The sequence below is a fragment of the Triturus cristatus genome, chromosome 2_1 (genome assembly GCF_964204655.1).
Source record: "Triturus cristatus chromosome 2_1, aTriCri1.1, whole genome shotgun sequence".
In the NCBI taxonomy this organism is placed as follows: Eukaryota; Metazoa; Chordata; class Amphibia; order Caudata; family Salamandridae; genus Triturus; species Triturus cristatus.
In genome coordinates this window covers 590,383,575-590,402,756 of record NC_140581.1, presented here as the reverse complement: position 1 = coordinate 590,402,756, position 19,182 = coordinate 590,383,575, and the positions used below count along the sequence as shown (strand labels likewise).

The 19,182-nt window shown below is 50.9% G+C and overlaps 1 protein-coding gene across 2 annotated transcripts in view; it reads left to right on the top strand.

Moving 5' to 3' along the window:
- SKIC3 (SKI3 subunit of superkiller complex) overlaps positions 1–19,182 on the top strand; it is a 1,406,584-nt gene that overhangs the window by 976,432 nt on the left and 410,970 nt on the right. The window lies entirely within an intron of this gene.

The following is a 19,182-nucleotide window of genomic DNA, read 5'->3' as shown; positions in this document are numbered from 1 at the left end:
TCTGAGTTTAACATGCCGCAAATTACAAAAAGTGCTTGACAAGCTTCACAGTTTGTTGAAAACAGAAAAGGAACAGGCATCAGGTAATTTAAGTACAATGAACACGTAGGGTGTAAACCAGGCGCGCAACGCCCATTGGGCTCAAAGGGCTTTTTAGCTTAAAGGTGAGAGGTTAAAGGATAAGTGCAGGAAGCTGGCTTATCTGATAGAGACTACTAGCCGCAGATTCCTTCACGTAGAATTATCCCCAGGCGTTAGACTGGATCCGGAAACTTTTGCCAGAGTATCCCTGTGCGCCGGGGGCGGGGCGACATTACGCGACTCCGCCCAGGTGTCGTCCGCGTACGTGACATCAGCGAGGTCACATAAGACCCGCCCCGGCGCGCCTACATCAGTTTTTTCCTTTTCCACGTACAACGCGGATCCGTTCCTTGCTACGGGCCTGTTTCAGGCCCCCCTTTCTTACATTCTTTTTTGGTGGGAGCAGTGTGCGAATGCCTTCGGGCTTTAAAACTTGCACGTTTTGTGGGCGTCTAATGTCGGCGATGAACCCTCACCTCATTTGCATGTGGTGTTTTGGGGAGGATCACGGCACCTCGGATTGTGCGGCTTACCAAAAGTTGAAACTTCTCTCGGCGTGTCTCTCCAGGTCGACGTCCTCCCCTCGGTCCCGCTCCGTGTCGAGGGCATACCCCTCGCACTTCTCCGGGCCCCTCTCCTACCTCCTCACAGGTGGCTGCCTCATTGGAGGGTGATTCGGAGGTTGTATCGTCCCTGGTGCTGCCACGGGTGTTGCCGGGTGTCCTTCGCCTCCTTCTGGGCCGCGGCCGGCGGAGGGCTTCGGGCTCCTCCCCGGGCCCATCCCGTTCCCCCACGCAGGTGGTTGCCTCGGCGGGGGTCGAGCCGGTGCCGCTCCGAAGTCAGTGCGGCTCCAGCTCTACTCCGGTCCCTGCTCCTGTCTCTGGTGCGGGGTGACTTGGAGGTCCCTTGCCCGTCGACGCCAGATGGCACCGGTGTCCTGCCTCAAACAGCGGACTCCACAGCTCCGCAGAGGGGTCATACGGCGGATTCGTCTTCGGTCGCTCCTTCTTCTCCGGAGGCAGGCTGCATTTTGGTGTCGTCCTCCCCGGAGACTGGTCGCCGTGTGGTATCTTTTTCACCGGCGTCGAAGGGTGGTTCCCCACCCTTTCTGCAGCAGGGGTGTCCGTTGGAGGAGCGGCAGGTCCCTCATTCTATGTCACCTCCTGACTTCCAGGTCTGGCCCTTTCCCGTCCCGCTTGGCCACGGGGACGGCCGCCTTAGTTTGCAGCCGTCGCCCACAGAGGAGTTGCTTTCAACACCATGGGGCCTTACGGATGCGGGTGCGGCTTTCACTCATGCGGTGTCCACGGCTGTGGACATCCTACGCATGGGCGACCCGGTGGCTCACTTTCCGGCAGACCATCTGTTGGAGGTCCTCCACCAGGGCTCTGGTGGGAGGGAAATCTTGCTTCCCTTTCAAGGTTCGCTCCTTTCTGCCTTAACAGGTGTCCTGCCTCCAGGGACCCAGTGCCTCCGCATCTTCTGCATTGGCACCTTCTGACGCTGCGTGACCCGGCGTGCCTGTCCGTTCACCCCTCAGCCGCCAGTCCCCTTCTGCGGACTGCTTTTCCCTCCCTACCGCCCCTGCTGGCTCCGCTGTCCAGGGAGGCCCGCTGGCTGGACACTTGGGGACACAACATTTTCGCCTCGACCAGCCCTGCAGGCCCTTAACACCTTGTGTATGCAGGCTAGGGCCTCCTCCTGTTTGTGGGACTCGGCTGAGTCTCTGGGGTCTGCAGCGTCCCAGGAGTGTGCTCAGGTGGATTTGCAGCACCATGCGTTGGATGGCCGGGAGCTTGCGGCATTTATTCTCTGCTCCGCTCTAGACGTCTCTGAGGCGCTGGTCCGGGCCATGGCTTCCTCAGTCGCTCTCCGTCGCCGTGCTTGGCTTCGGGACGGCGTCTTCCTCGAAAATATTCGGGAGAGGCTCCTTGATCTCCAATTTGATGGCAGTCTGTTGTTTCGTGCCCCGGCCGACTCCACCATCCAGAGGCTCTTGGCAGGGCTCTGTCCTCCTCCTCCTCCGTCCCCTCCTCAGTGACTTCTGAGTCAGGGTTGCCTTTAGGTCTTCTTAGGCCGTCGCTTATGGTTGTGGAGAATGTTTTTCTGGCCGATTACGTCCTTCCTTGGGACTTTAACATTGTTGGCTGCTGTACGGCCCCTTGTTGCTGTTGTTGTGTGTGAGTTCTGCAGGAGTTGTTGCGCAGACTTGGCCCTGAGATTGGGCCTTCTGCTTTGCTTGGGCTGCTGTCAAGCCTGTTGCGGGGATGTTTTTTTCCCCGTGGTTCTTTTGTTTCTTCCTCTGCTGCGGAAGTTCTTCCAAAGAGGGTTCCCCTATATTGGGCCTTCACTTGCCCTATTTGGGGCTATGGTAGCTGTCATATGGCTTATGGTCTGCTGGAGGATTCTGGTCACCTTTGGGTACCTGTTCTTGGTGTTTCCGTAGGTTGCTTTGCTCCCTGAGGTCGTGTGCGCGGCCACTCGTGGTGGTGGTCCAGGCCTCTCCTTCTCTTCCTGCTTCCGTTCTGTGGTCTAGGTTGTTCCTTACTAGGCGTTGCCTACTTGGTCTTCCTGGGGCCTCGAGCTGTTCCTCTTGCTTCTGGCCTTGACTGCCGGCATTGTTCTGGCTGACAGGCTGCTCTCCATCTGGAGTGGGCTTGCCCCCTCCTCCCTAGTTTCCTTGGGCTCTCTAGGCTCTTCCTGTCTTGGTATTCGACGGAAGCTGTGCTGCCTTGTTGTGGGGTGCGGTGCTTCGGCCTCTCAGCTCTTGCCCTTGGTTCCTCTGCTGTGGATGTGCGAGCCTCTTCAGCCTTCTTTCCCTCCTACGTCCCCTTGGGGTCGGTGGGCTTCTGCTTGTGGGGGTTCCCTTGGCCTGGCAGGGGTGAGGTTCTACCTAGTCCACAGATCTGGTTCCCTGTGGGGCCCTCTGCTCTGCATTGGCTGGTGGGGTCCTTTCGCAGGCCCTCCTTCCCCGGGGGTATTGCTAGGGTATCTGTTCTACCTGAAGGAATCTGCGGCTAGTAGTCTCTATCAGATGTACGAGTTACTTACCTTCGGTAACGATGTATCTGGTAGAGACAAATCTAGCCTCAGATTCCATTACGGCCTGCCCTTCCTCCCCTATTCTGCGAGGACCCTTGGGTTGGTCTTTGGTACTCGCCTCCTGGTGGGGGCTGTGTCTCCTGTGAGTGCCTTCCTTGTTCTTGACGGGTGGCTCCCGCTGGGGGCGGTACATTCCTCCCTTGATACTTTGGAGGCTAGGGTTTCAGTGCCCTGTTGCCCTGCTGCTCTGACTACTCGCGGTTTGGGGGGGGGGGGGGGAGTTGATTCTATCCTTGTCCTCCCTCCCTTCCATGGCTGTCCTCTGGTTTGAGGGTCCTCTGGCCATGTCCTGCCCTTGTCCTTGTGGGTGGTTGCCCTCTAGGTTGGGTTGACTTGGTGGTTTGTTGTCCCTGTCAGTCTTGGGACTGGTCCTCTTCCTTGCCCAGGATGAGGGGGTGGGCTTCCTCCGTGTGCCATGACTTATTGCTGTTCTTCCCTTCGGGGGACAGGGATGGGAGGTTGTCTATGTGCGGGCAGGGTGGCTGCTCAGGTTTCTGCTTGTTCTTCTTTCCCTGCCCTTGGGGTCTGCGGTGTTGGCACTACCCTGGTGGTGGTGTTGGTCACCGCTTTTTCCAACTTTTCTGCTCTTCGCACACTGTTCCCATGCTCCCACAGTTTTTTATCTGGTGATTCCGCATTGTGGTGCAGTAAAGTTCTCCGAGCAAAACTGACATAGGCTCGCCGGGGCTGGCTTATGTGACCTCGCTGATGTCACATACGCGGACGACGCCTGGGCGGAGTTGTGTGATGTCGCCCCGCCCCCGGGGCGCAGGGATGCTGTGGCACAAGATTCCGGTTCCAGTCTCACGCCTGGGGATAATTCTACGTGAAGGAATCTGCAGCTAGAATGGTCTCTACCAGATACATTGTTACCGAAGGTAAGTAACTCGTACTTTATGTAGTGTTGCCAATATAAGGGCACACCATGCAAAAAGTCTAGATGACCCTCATGGTTTACAGAGTTTACTTTAATAATCCCAAGTGCTCTATTTGTGGTAGTGTGGTCGAGCAGCTTAGGCTTATCAGAGGGGAGTATAAAGCATTTGTTGCACACACACACAGGCAATAAATGGCTCACACACTCAATAAGAAATCCAAGAATAATGTAGAAACATAACATAGATTTGTTTATATTATTTTAGACACCTAGATCTTTAGAATAACTTTGAGATGTTGGATTTACAAATAAATAGCAACAATACTTGAATAAGATTCTTTCATGGAATATCGCAGGCATTAAAAACAAATTAAATTGTCCCGATTGGGAGAAATTGATAAATTCTTGCGATATGTTTGTTACAGGAAACCTGGGCCATTGAAGAATTTACACAAAAAGGTTTTGCATCCTTTCATATACCTGCTGTCAGAAAGTGGGTTTCTGTTGCAGTGACCCCCCCCCCCCCCCCCTTTTTTTGCCTAATAGCTGATGCACTTTTCCTTGTTGTGCCCTGGGCTCCTGCCAATCAGGTGCCCAGGGCCTATGTTCCTTCCTTAAAACACACAAACTCCCAATTGGCAAACCCTGGCCACATGTCAGCCCCTGGTAAATGGTACCCTAGGTACCCAGGGCCTTGTGACCAGGGAAGGCCTCTAAGGGCTGCAGCACTCATTGTGCCACCCTTAGAGGCCCTGTACCCTTACACACACACACTGCCTTTGCAGGCTGAGTGTCTGGGTGCAGGACAAAACAAAGAGTCGACATGGCACACATCTCTGTGTGCCATGCCCATCACCTACACTGCCAAGGCATATGTCAGCCACCCCTCTGGCTGGGTGCCTTATGCCTATGGTGTGGGCACAGGAGCAGGAGCCCTGTGCCCCTACAGTACCCAGGTCCATTCCTGGGCACTGTAAGTACAGTGCTGCCTTTTACAAGTACATGGTGCTGAGAGTTCGTCAAACACGAGCTCCACAGCACCATAATGGCAACACTGAAGACTGGGAAGTTTGGTATCAAACTTCTCAGCACATTAAACCCACACTGATGCCAGTGTGGGATTTAATGTACTAAGCACCCCAGAGGGCATCTTAGAGATGCCCCCTTACAGCTAACCTACAATCCACGTCTGCTCTGAGGCTGCCCAGGCTGCCACACAGCAGACACGTTGCTGGACCCCTGGGTGGGAGAGCCCCTGCTCTCCCGGGCCTGCAACAATGCACATCCTGGGTGAGGTGAGAAATCTCCTCCCCCAGGATGAGCAAAGGGAAGCTTCAAAGGCATGCCGCCAGTTGGAGTTTCCCCAGGCCACTGCAACCCCCCACTCTGGCAGGAAGCTTGGCCGGAAACCCCATACAAGGACAGGGGATGTGCCAGCCTGCCCACCCCACCCCTCAGGTGGGGGAGGCGAGGTGAAGCACATCTCCGGGCTCTCGCCATCTTGAAGATGGGAGGCCCTACCCTATCAGGATTAGGCTACTGCCCCCCTCCCACAGGAGAGAGGCAGGATAGGGGGTGTACCCACCCCAGGACAAGGACCCATTGGTCCCTGGCCTTCACCTACCTGTAACGCCCCTAAATCTAGTATTTAGGGGCCCCCTGAACCTTCCTTCCCCAGATCCCAGATTCGAAACTACAAGAAGAGCAAGAAGAACAAAGACCTGCCCTGCAGCTGCTAAAAAGAGGAAGACACCAACTGCTTTGGCCCCAGCCCAACCGGCCTGTCGACCCTCGAACCTGCTCCTGCTCCAGCGCGGCATCTCTTGTGGCCAGCAACCTCAAATACCCCGGAGGACCTGGCTACCTTTGAACTCTAAAGCCTCTGGGACTCCCATGAGTAGAGGCTCTACTCAGAAACCTATCTCTAACCCCTGGCAGCAGCCCGGAACCGCGAACCCAGCACACTCTGCACCAGCCAAGCCTGGCCAGTGCCGGAGTGAACAAAGACCCTGAGGACGACCCCACGGCGACTGTGACCCCGAGTTCGGCACCCAAGTACCCCCCTCGACATTCCGGAAGAAGCCTGCAGCCTCAGAACAGAGTGCCACCCCAACCGCGATCAACAAGAGGGTAAGATTCCCGACATCAAAAGGCACCCCTGCACCCGGCGCCCTGCGGCCCCCTGTGCCCAATCCCGGGGTACCCACCTAACCTACAACTACCCAACTTACCTCTCGAAGTGGTGGTGGCATCTGAAGCATCCCCGTCCCCGAGCTTGCAGCCTTTTTCCAAACCGGAACATTCCCATTGACTTCCATTGAGCGCCCGAAGGCTCAAAAGCACCCTGCACCCAGCCGCCCGAGTGGCCCTGGCAGTGCACTCTCTACACTAACCTACGTCCCCACTTGCCCTGAGTAAGTGACCAGGAGCCCAGCTCCCACAGCCGCGTGGCTTGCCAGACAGCAGCCACCAACCAAGGCCCCCCTATCCCTCATAGGATAACATTGGGCCTAACTCTCTCTGCACCCGGCCGTCCTGAAACCGCTGAGGGTGAACCAACTGTACCCACCTGACACTGGGGGACCCCTGAGTCTATGCCCGGAATTTCAACTCTGCCAGTCGGGTACTTACCCTTAAACCGCTAACTTCATTTTCCTCATAGGGTAACATTGACTGGCTTTTTCTTGAAAAATCTTCTAAGTGTGAACTTTTCAAAACTGCAAAAATTCACCAAAAATCAGCCAAGTGACAAAAACGAATTTACTCACCTGCTCCCAGGTGAGCTCCCAGTGCTGGATCTTGGTGCCCAGCCCTGACCCTGAAAAGTGTTCACAACTATACTTACCTCTAACTCATTTTTCTCCCATAGGAAACCATTGTCTGCTTTTCTGTGAAATTTCTTCTAAGTGTCTATTTTTGCAAATTTGAAATATTCTTTTAAAATCGTACCATTTCTGCAAACGAAATTACTTACCTGCTTTTGATAAGGACCCCAGTCCTGGGTCTAGGCACCCAGTCCTGGATTACTAAAGTAACGATAAAGTACTCTACCTGCAATGTGAATTTCTTGCCATAGAGATCCATTGAATGTTTTCTTTGAAATATTTTCTAAGTGCTAATTTTTGAAATAGCTAAATATTATTTAAAAATCATTACAGTTATTAAGTCGAATTTCATCACTTGATTCTGAATACTGACCCAAGGCTGGATCTAGGAGCCAGACCTGGAATTCCAAAAGTAATCTGAAAAGTAATTTATTACAAATAACCTGAATTTACCATTGAGCTCAATGCATTGTTATGTTTAGGAAATAGGATTGTTTATTGCAACCAACTGTGACTGTTTACAAAAATCCATTGCTTATTGCAAAAGTATTTATATTCAATCTCTCATTCTGAGAAAAGTATATTTTTATTCCCCTTGTGGTTCTAAAAATAAAACAAGCATATATTTTATATATATAAACCATTGGCCTAGAGTTCAGTTATTGAGTGTGTGAAACCATTTGCTGACTGAGTGTGTACAATAAATGCTTTACACTGTCCTCAGGTACTGCCTTACTGCTCGACCAAGCTACCACTTTTGAGAGTAAGGTCATGCCTAACTTTGACCTCTATCAGCCTCTGGGGGACTGTGGACTCTGTACACCCTGTACCCATTAGGGAACAGTATATACAGAGCCACTTTCTCACACCTGCCATCTCTAAAGGTGCAGGAAGACCATCAGGAGGAGTTACAATCTTGATAAAGTGTCATGTGGGATGTAAAATTGCAAGTGTAGAGAGAATAGGAGCTGATATCCTAATACTGAAGATAGTCTTTTATAATGGTTATAAAATTAAAATTGTAAATGTGTACTCTAGGCCCGTAATAAACGGGAAAGAGTCTACAACCATTGATCAGTTTGACTCCGCTCTGGAGGGAGTTAGAACAGAAGGGTTGATTATAGTAGGTGGGGATTTAAATTGTAAATTTGAGCCACTGAAGGACTTTGATAACACTGGAGGTCCGGAAGAAGATAGGGTTTGTGGAATCCCAGAAATAAATTCATCACTAGTAAAGGCTTGGACCCCATTGGCCCTTCAAATTTAAGCGTTAACCCTTAAACACTCTTTACGAGCGTGTAATGGATGTATTAACTCAGCAACAGCTGGTAATAATACCTTTAACCGACCTGGTCATGAATCAACATTGGACTATGTCCTAGTGGAATCTAGAGGGTGGCCATTGATCACAGACTTTTCTATTCTTCCTAGACATGATAGTGACCATGACGCCCTGATTACTACGTTGAAGCTCCCCATGGGAACATTAGATGTAGACCCAGACCAGCCGTCTAGGGACGAACTCTTCCTGTCTAATAACAGGAGGAAAGTCAAATGGGTAAGAATGGAGAACTGTCAAGGTAAAGTTGCTGAGCTATATGAGAGCCTAATTCCAGACTTAATTAGCCTGTCTGACCTGATGAGTAACGGGACAGCCTTGAAAGATCTTGGAAGGGTGGGACACATAATTGACTCCATTTCCGTTAATTTGAAAAACATTTTTAACTTACCTAGCGGAAAGGGAGCCAAGAAGCAAAAAAAATCGGCCTGGTATAATAAAAACTGTAAGCTTGCAAAAAACGGTTTAATTACAGCGATAAAGAAAAAATGCCCGATTACAATTAAGAGTGCCAGAGCTGAAAATAAAAATATCATTTCAGCCAAGGTCTTGTGGGGCATTGAGCAATGGGACCAGCTAAAAAGGGCGCTAGAAACCAAGGACATAAGAACCTTTTGGAATTTAGTAGCTACAGGTAGCAGAGATGGACGGACTCCCCTTGATACTAATATTGCTGCTGAAAGCTGGGTCGAGCACTACAAAACCCTATATTCCTCTGCACCAATTGAAGAACATTCAAAGGTATTAACAAAAGTCCAACCCACAGAGTCTAGCCTGGAAAACCCCGAAATCTCTCTAAAGGAAGTCAAGGAAGCTTTAAACAAACTTAATATGGGTAAAGCGGCAGGCCTCGACTGTGTCCCAGGAGAGCTGTATAAGAAGGAACCAAAAATTTGGGTTCCCTTCTTATGGACCTTGTTTAACGCAGTTTTTAGTGGACTATCACTACCCGCATCTTGGCTTGGAGCGGAAGTCATTCCAGTTTTCAAGAAAGGCTGCCCGCTCCAACCAACAAATTATAGACCTATCAGTCTTATTGATATTTCTCAGAAAGTCTTTGCCAGGATAATATTGGATCATGTTCAAGCTTGGATAGACGATGAACAAATCCTGTCCCATCTTCAGGCGGGATTTAGATCCAAAACGTCCACATTAGACCAGAGATTCAGGCTCCGGCTCATCCACCAGAAACTGGTGGCTGTGGATGGGGGGAGCCTCTATCTGGTCTTTGTGGACCTACGGAGTGCCTTTGATTTGGTCCCTAGAACTACGCTGTGGAAGGTATTGGCGGAACTTGGACTTCCCCCATACCTTCTTGAGATAATTAGGCGCCTGCATTTGGGCAATTTTGCGAGAATAAGATATGGCAACAACGGGAACCTTACTACTCCAATCCCAGGAAATCGGGGAGTAAGGCAGGGGTGCGTTGTGGCACCTACACTATTCTGCATATACATCAATGGTCTGGTTGAGGCCCTGTCCCTTTGCAAGAACATCGATGCCCCAAAAACTGTAAATGGGATAGTGCCGGCATTGATGTTTGCAGATGACACTTTACTGCTTTCTAAATCCCCGATGGGTTTACAAAGAATACTGGATGGTTTTTCCAAATTTTGTGATGACAGGGGCTTGGAAATTAACATCCAGAAAACAAAGAATATGGTTCTCAACCCTCGTAAAACCACATTCCCTGGACCAAAACTAAATGGGCTTCCACTTGAGAGGGTAAATGAGTTTGTGTATCTCAGGGTTACCTTAAACCAAAATATGACTTGGGGTCCACAAATCATAAAAGCAAACTTAAAGCTTGCTCAGACGTCGGGGGGTTTAGCTACATTTTTTAGAAACAACCATCATAAACCCCTGAGTCCTGCCCTGGAGTTATACAAAACTCAAGTGAGAAGCACAACTTTATACGGCGCTGAGCTATGGGGTCACTCAAACTGTAATTCAATTAAAGTCACTGAAAACAAATTCCTGAGGCAACTAGTTTGCCTCCCTTCTAGTACTCCTTCAGATCCACTTCGTATGAATCTAGGAGTTAGATCCATATCTGAGGAAATTGGAATTAGGCCACTTTTATCTGGAACCTGCACTTGATCTCATATATCCAATACTGGCAAGAAAACTTTACCTACAATTCCGCCATGACTGTTTACCTTTGCATGCTTTCACAAACAAATGGGTACCGGGACGGGATTTTGGTTGTCCAGTGTGCCTTGCCAAGGAAGAGTCGGAGCTCCATGTGCTCTTCTTTTGTAAAGGCTATGGCAAAATTAGGAAATATGAGTTGATCAACCTGTGTAGGAATTTGGGGTCGCGAAATTACAGGGTGGTCTACAGGATTTTAAAATCTAATACGGGTATACACATTGTTTATGCAGTTTCCAGATTTCTATTACAGATGTGGTGGAAAAGGACTAGATTTGTTAAGCTAATTGGATCTTAATGTATTTTAACCGATTTACTGGATATTATATATTTTATGTTGTAAAAATTGTATTTTAAAAATCTTTTTTATGATATTTTGTTTTTATTGTTGCCTCTTTTATGGTAAATTTTTGCCGAAATAAAGATTTGACTGACTGAATAACTTTTAATAATATCATATGGGAGGAAAAGCATACACAGCATATATATATTGTCAGTCAAAGTTTGGAGATGCCCTGTTGGACTTAAAGTGCTATAGGGCCAAGGTCTAAAGAACCACTAGCAGTTTCGGGTTACCTGCCGTGGGGTGTCCAGGTACAGAGGTGCTGGTTGGGATGGTATCCTTGAGCGCTACACGTAGAAGTCAATGGGGACCTGAAAACAAAGGCTGCAAGGAGTGACTTGGGGACTGTCCTGGTGAAACCAAAGGGGGTCTCAGGTCGTGAGGACCCTTAAGCCAAGGGAATGCAGTCAGGAGTCACGGCCCAGGGCTATGGAGCTCAGTGCATGTAGAGGTCTTAGCTGACTGGCCACTGGAGGTCGAGGCTCTCACGGTTCTCGGTCGGGTCTGCAGAGGAGCAAAAAACAAGACTGCAGCCCTGCTCTGGTAGTGGCTCTTATTGGTCCTGAAGTCCCTCATTGTGCAGGTAGGTTTTCCATGGTGGTGGTGTCCTGACTGGACACAAACAAGCCTTGGCTGACGTAGGTGCTTCGGTGCTCAGGGTATCGGTGCAGAGGGGCTCCAGGAGGGTTTGTCGTCTCGACACTCGGCAGAGAGACGGGTCTGGCCTCCTAGAGCCACTAAACCTCCTCCTGAGGTGTAGGTCTCTCTGTGGTCCCGATGGCCAACAACACAGTGAACTGGGCAGATGCAGTCCTTGCCTGCAGATGCAGGGAGATTGCTCATGCTCCCCAAGGGAGATGATCACTCATTGTTGAAGTGCTGGACAGTCCTCCAAGGGATGAAACATCAGTGGTAACTTTATCGTTCGTGTTCTCTGTCTACCATCTTAAAAAGTGGCAATAATGATATAGGGTGTTTGTTCAACTGTCAACACATGAAAGAATGGACATTTCTTTAATCTTACTCCGTTTATTGTTGAGGCCTGTTTTTTATCTGCTTGTGTAGTGTCCAACTTATTTATTCACTGTGTGTCACTTTATCTTCAAGTCATTTTGTTGATTATTTTGTGTGCAACAGCCTCATATGAAACTCAAATATTTATACCACTTGGAAGCCTCATATGAAACTAAAATATTTCTACCACTTCGATCTAAGATTTTGAATTTGCAAAGTAATTACAGTTGTGTGTTGTTTATTTCACTAATGTACTTTAGGTGTGTCAAATGCTATTTGGCATAGGCTCATACGTTTTTGAAATTTCTGCAGTCCATACATTGATCTTGATATATAGGTGTGACATTTAAACAGCATTTCTTACGCGAAGCAATTGGGACTCCCAACAGAACGCACTGTAGCTCTTTAGCGTAATTAGGATCATGGCTCTTTGCACAGTTTGTCTTCTAGTGGCTCAGAATTTGCATCCTTCCATTATCTTTGATGGCAGCTAAACCCATCCTAACAATCTATTCACATTTAGCTTCCTTGTGTGCAGTATGTCTTATGGAAAGAAATGAAAGATAGACTTTGTTTTCTGAATAGTCGGTTTCCTCCAAGAGTGCTTTTTTAAAATATACATAATGTAAAGCCTGTCAGGTTTGTTTCACAAAATATGATTGTTCTACAAATATGAATCTAGGCCTTTGAAACACTCATGATTATTTTACTCCTCTATGAACTTCTAAGTGCCTCCATCTACTTTTATACTCAAATCATTAATGTACCAACACTATCTAACTTCTCAGTATGACAAACTACCCTTCCAGGACAGGTATTTTAGTCTGGTGCTGGAACAGTTGCACTGGATAATACTGGTATATATGTAAAGTAGATGGCTCCAGTTCTTAGCCATTGCTGTAGCTATTTACTTGTCGTCCTAGTCAGTTCTCAGTTACTCATCTTGTGGTCCTTAGCTTTCGATTGTGTTTTACTGTTTGCTCATCTTCTGTCACAATCAATTTTCCTTCTGTCATGTTGCTCTTAAATGGAAAAAGTGTCTCCTTTGGTCATAATATATAAGTAGAGAATTATGCACAGTGACAGATGCGAAATAGTTAAGAAGCACGAGATTGAAGCAGAGCAAAGTATATATTATTTACTCATTATGTATATATTAATACAGAGTTAATGGGTCTCCTTGGCCACATTTGATAGAGACTTCTAGCTGCAGGTTCCTTAACTTGTTGGTTCGGTAAATTTCCTGCTGTACCTCTGTGTGCCGGGGGACGGTGTTGTAAGGCTCCATGATGATGTCGACTCCAGATATGACATCAATGACCCCATATAAGTCCCCTCCGGCACGCGGACGTCCGTTTCATCTTTTCCACGCAGTAACGCGGATCCGGAGAAGTGCATCGCTGGGTGTTTTTTGGCCTGCTGTGATGATTTATTTTCCATCTGAAACAGTGTGCCAGTTCTCTATGCCTTCTGGGTTTAAATCCCGTGGGTGGTGTTCTTGACAGATATCGGGTACAGATACTCATTACATATGCATGTGGTGCTTGGGTGAGCACCACGACGCCAAAGAATGCGAAGTATGCCAATGACTGAAACCAAAGGCATTGCGGAAGTGATGGATGAAGCTCTTGATGGTATGGATGTCGAGGACTTCCAGTTCTCCTAAACGTCTGTCGACTGCTGTTCGGCAATGGAGGCACTCTAGAGGCGGGTCTCATGGGCGTCGCTCTCCATCCAGTAAACGGCAAATCGGTCCAAATCCCTGTCCACGTTCCACGGTAAGCATCGTCGTAAGCTTTCGAAGTTGCAGCCTTCCGGGTCTTCTTCGTCTCACAACGTGGGTTCAGGCGGCTCCTCATGACCTTGTGTTGAGGACTTAACGCAAGAGTCGCTCTTTTGCTTCCCCACTTTTTCTGGAGCCGGAGCAACTCCGGTCCAGATGAGAGTATGACGATGCGCTTCATGTCATAATTGGGTCCTCACCTTGCCCTGGAGTGCCTTCAGGCTCCAAGGCAGGATGGGTGCAATGGCTGCGTCCTCGCTATCTGATAGACTACTAGCTGCAGATTTCTTAACGTAGAATTATCCCCAAGCGTGAGACTCTGCACTGTCGTCGTCCGCGGACGTGACGTCAGTGAGGTCTCATAAGTCCCACCCTGGCGCGCTGACGTCAGTTTCCTTCGTTTCCACATGCAACGCGGATCCAGAGTGTGTTCCCTTGGCCTTTTGTGAGGCCTCTTTTAACGCCTTTGCGTTGGGGAACAGTGTGCAATGCCTTCGGGTTTCAAGACGTGTGCTTCTTGTTCGCACCAATGTCGGCGACGGACCCTCACTCTGTTTGTATGTGGTGTTTGGGCGAGCATTATGATTCGACGGACTGCAAAGCTTGTTAGCATCTCAAGCCGAAGTCCCGACGGGAGTGCCGGATGAAATTGCTTTCGGCCCGCTTGTCCAGATCGGTCTCGTCACAGCGCCCGTCCCCGGAAGGGTCCGGAAGCCGCCGATTCCGGCTGCGGCATCATCTTTCACCGAGGCCCCATGGGCGTCGCTCGCCCGTCAGTAAGTCCGGCAGCTTGCTGCGAGGCCCTGTCCTCAATCGGCGGAGTTTGCGGGTTCCTCTCGGGACGTGCACCCTCACCCGTCGTCACCCTATCTGCCGTTTCCTGGCATTGGGGCGACAAGGGCCCTAATGAGGGCCTACGCTACAGCTCTGCAGGCTTCTTTTGGCTCCCTTCCTCTCCATGGGACGTCCGCGGATCCCTCGTCATGCGCGGGGCCTTCTGCGGACTCGCCGGCGACTTCGCCCCCGGTGCGGATGAGTTTGGCTTCAGGTTTTGGAGGTGTGGTGTCATCTAGGTGCGGCCCTGCGGGGTTCCCCTCTTTGACCCACGGCATCCCCGCCTCACCGCAAAATCCAGCGGGGTTCCCTGTGGTGTCACAGGAGGTCGCCCAGACTCCCGGCTCGTCCCTGAGTCCCCTCGGTCCTCTGGGCAGGCGGCTGTCTTACCAGAGGCCGAGCCGACACCCTTCCGGTGGCTTTCCTCCCCAGCCCTGGCGACGCCGTGGGTGGAGTCCGAGACTCGGGCAACTCCCTGAGTCCCTCTCAGTCCTCTGTGCCGGCGGCTGCCTCGTCGGAGGTCGAGCTGGCGCCAATCATTGGCCGCTTCGGTGCCGACCCTGCCCCTTTCTCCTCTGAGGCATGTGGTGGTGGAGGTCGACTCGGCACCCCTGGTGGACACTTCAGCGCCGATCGAGGCCACGCCAGTCCCCATAGCAGACTCCTTGGGGCCGTCCCGACGTCAGATCGTCAACTCTTCTCCGGATGTCCCTTCGTCTCCAGAGGATTCTCGTCTCCTTGTTTCCTCTTCACCGGAGACTGGATGTCGCATCGTAGCCTTTTCCCCAGTGGCCTCCAGAGCGGGTTCTACGCCGTCTCTGCGTCCGCGGCCCCCGGAACCGCTCTCCCGCTCCTTGCAGTTGGTTGCCCCACCGGCTTCTCCACCTTCTCCGGATACCCCTCAGGCCCCTCACTCATCCATGGTTCTTCCATCCCACAGGGGCTGGCCGTTTCTTCCTCCAGCAGGGCGAGGGGATGGGTGGCTTAGTTTGCAGCCTTCGCCCACGGAAGAGTTGCTCTCTTCCCCACGACGCCCTACAGAGGCGAGTGCGGCCTTTGCCCGGGCCATCACCACGGCCGCCTGCATTTTGCAGATGGGCAACCCGGTCGCTCCACTCCAGACGGACCACTTGTTGGAGGTTCTCCACCAGGGCTCTGGTGGAGGGGAGCCGCTTCTTCCATTTGAAGCTTCGCTCTAAGACTCTCGCCTGGGGGCGTCCTCCCTCAGCCGCTCCTCCACCGCCACCGTCCTGCTCCGCACGGCACAGTCTGCCTTCTTTCACACCCCTCTGCCCAGGGCCCTGTCCTGCAGACTGCTTTTCCTTCCTTGCCTTCAGTGTTTCTCCCTCCATCACGGGAGGCCCGGTGGTTGGACTCCTGGGGGCGTAACATTTTCGCTTCCACTAGTGCTGCTCTGCGCGCGCTCAACACGCTTTGTGTGTTGGCCAGGGCTACCTCCGACCTATGGGATTCTGTGGAGTCCCTTTTGTCTCACACTTCCCCAGAAGGTGCCCGTGCTGATCTGCGGCACCATGTGCTGAATGATCGGGAGTTAGCTGCATTTATTCTCCGTTCGGCCTTGAATGTCTCTGATTCTCTCGCCCGTGCTATGGTGAGTTCTGTGGCCCTCTGCCGTCATGCATGGTTGCGGGATAGCATCTTTCCGGAGAATATTCGGGAGCGTCTTGTTGATCTGCCCTTTGATGGGGTTCTTTTGTTTAACACCCATGTGGACTCCGCTATTCAGCGCCTTCCTTCGGAGCTCCGTCCTCCTCCCCCCTCCGTAAGCTTCGGCTTGTCGGTCCTCAGGTGTCTTATGGGAGGTGTTTCTCCCGTTGGGCCTAGTGTTCGGTTGGCCCGTCTGTGTGCTGTGTGTGGCTTTGAATAACTTCGATGTCCTTACGTTGGCCCCTGTGTCCTTTGGCTGCTGGTACAGCCCTTCAACTTTTGTGTGATTTGTGGCTGTTAGAGAACTTGTATAGGTCCTCAGTTTGGACCATCTGTGTATTTTTGGCTGATTGGTAAGCCGCCTGTGGTGATACCTACAGGTCTTTTATGTTCTTGGACTCTGCTGCCGGTTTCCCTAAGAGGTGTTCCCCGGGTTTGTTTTGGGACGTGTCATACCCTAGGTGGGGTACTTGTTGGCTATTGAATAGCTCTATCCTCCGCTGGGCGGGTGTGGATACCCTCTCGGGTTCCTTGCATTTCCTGGCGTCACTGTATGTCGCTTGGCTTTTCAATCAATGTGCCCAAATCTCACTTGGTGCCCTCTCAACGCAACCTGTTTATAGGGGCAGTACTGGACACTACTGTGTGTCGAGCATTCCCTCCTCCCAAAGGATTCTCGACATTCAGGAGATGGTCCCTTTATTCCACAGTGGAGCGATTGTTCCAGTTCTGAAGGTCCTTCGCCTGCTCGGTCTGTTTGCCTCCTGCATTCTGTTGGTCAGCCATGCACGCTGGCACATGAGGGCGCTCCAGTGGTGCCTCCGCAAGTAGTGGTATCAGCACAACGGGGATCTCAGGGAGTCAATCAAGATCTCCAGAGAAGCTGCAGCGGATCTGTCTTGGTGGAGCGTAAAGGGCAATCTGTCACAAGGAAAGCCCTTCCATCTACCTCCATCGGTGGCCACAGTGATAACGGATGCATCAACCTTAGGGTGGGGTGCGCATCTGGGGGACCTGGAGATCAAGGGTCTGTGGTCTCCAGAGGAAAGGTTGCTTCACATCAACCTTTTGGAATTGCGGGCGATTCGTTTGGCGCTCAAGGCCTTCCTCCCTTCCCTTCGTGGTCAGTCGATTCAAGTCCTGACAGACAACACGACCGCGATGTGGTATGTCAACAAGCAGGGAGGAGTGGGGTCTCTTTGTCTATGCAGAGAGGCCTTACGTCTGTGGTCCTGGGTTCAGGACCATCGGATTTGTCTGATGGCAAATCATCTGGCCGGGGTGTTGAACGTGCGTGCGGACAGTCTCAGTCTGCAGTTCTTCGCCGACCACGAGTGGAGGCTCCATCCGGAGGTAGTTCGTCACGTCTTTCGGACGTGGGGGTCTCCTTGGGTGGACCAGTTTGCCACTTTCGAGAACGCGCACTGCCCGTCATTCTGCAGTCTCCAGTATCCGATGCAGGGGGCGTTGGGGGACGCGTTTCAGTTGAGTTGGGGTTCACAGCTCCTTTACGCGTTTCCTCCCATACCCTTGATTCCTCGGGTTCTGAGGAAGATTCGCCTAGACCGGGCCCAAGTCATATTGATCGCCCCGGATTGGCCAAGAAGGGTGTGGTATACAGATCTTCTCCACCTCTCCTCGTGCCCTCCGCTCCGTCTCCCTCTGAGGGCAGACCTCCTCTCGCAGTCAGAGGGGCAGGTTCTACACCCCCACCTCCAGAGCTTACACCTTCATGCCTGGAGATTGAACGGGGCAACCTGAGTTCTTTCTCTCTCCCGCCTGACGTGGTGGACGTTATTTTATCGGCCAGGCGACACTCCACCAAGTCCATTTACTCCTACAGGTGGTCTAAGTTTGTTAAATGGTGTGGAGAGAGATCCATTGACCCTTTGAAAGCCCATCTTTCTGAGGTGCTCCAGTTTGCCCTTTCCTTGGCTCAGCAGGGCTGTGCTGTGGCCACGGTCAAGGGCTATCTTTCGGCCTTATCGGCTTTTCTATGCCTTCCAGATCAACCGTCACTTTTTAAATCTCCGGTTGTTCTGAGGTTTATCAAGGGCCTTACAAACATGTTTCCTCCCACTCCCTTTGTAATGCCTCAGTGGGACCTTAATCTTGTTTTAGCCTTTCTGATGGGGTCCCCATTTGAGCCTCTACATAGCTGTCCTTTGAGGCTGTTGTCCTTTAAGGTGCTCTTTCTTGTAGCCATTACCTCGGCAAGGAGGGTGAGTGAGCTTCAAGCTCTTAGTTCTAAACCCCCGTTTTTAACCTTGCATGCTGATAGGATGGTTCTCAGGATCAGGGCTGCTTTCCTGCCAAAAGTTGTTACTCCGTTTCATTTGGGGCAGTCCATTACTCTCCCTGTTTTTTATCCACCTCCTCATCCCTCCAAGGAGGAGGAAAGACTCCATCGCCTGAATCCGAAGAGGGCTGTGAGTTTTTATCTGGACAGGACTAAAGACTTTCGTCTAGATGATCAACTCTTCGTTGGCTATGTTGGTCATTCGAAGGGTAGAGCGGTGCACAAGCGCACGCTATCGAGATGGATCATCCTTGCCATCAAGATCTGCTACGCCCTGGCTGGTAAGACTCCTCCTGAGGGTATTAGAGCTCATTCGACTAGAGCAAAGTCATCTACATCTGTTTTGGCCCGGGGTGTTCCTGTGGCAGATATTTGTAAGGCCGCGACTTGGGCCTCCCTCCATACCTTTGCAAAGCATTATTGCTTGGACTCCGAGATGAGGAGGGAGGGCCACTTTGCGCGCTCTGTCTTGCAAGACTTTCTGGTATAGGAAGGTGGACACCCTCCTCCGGGAGTGGGGACTGCTGTGGGAATCTATTCACAAGGTGAGGAATCCACTGGCAGATGTATCCATCAGAAGAACAAGTTACTTACCTTCGGTAACGCTTTTTCTGGTGGATACAGTATCTGCCTGTGGATTCCTCACCGACCCACCCGCCTCCCCGTTGTCCACCTTTGTATACCATGAAAGAGGTCTTGTTGGAATGTTTTGATATTTTCTTGTACATTTGTAGGCAATGCTGGTTTGTTTAGCATTCCTTTTATTTGTATGCTGTGTATATATGTTGGTATACTGTGTATACTTGAAATTGTCGTTGGTTCACCTGTCCGCCTCGAAGGCACGGAAAAAATGGGTTGAACGGACG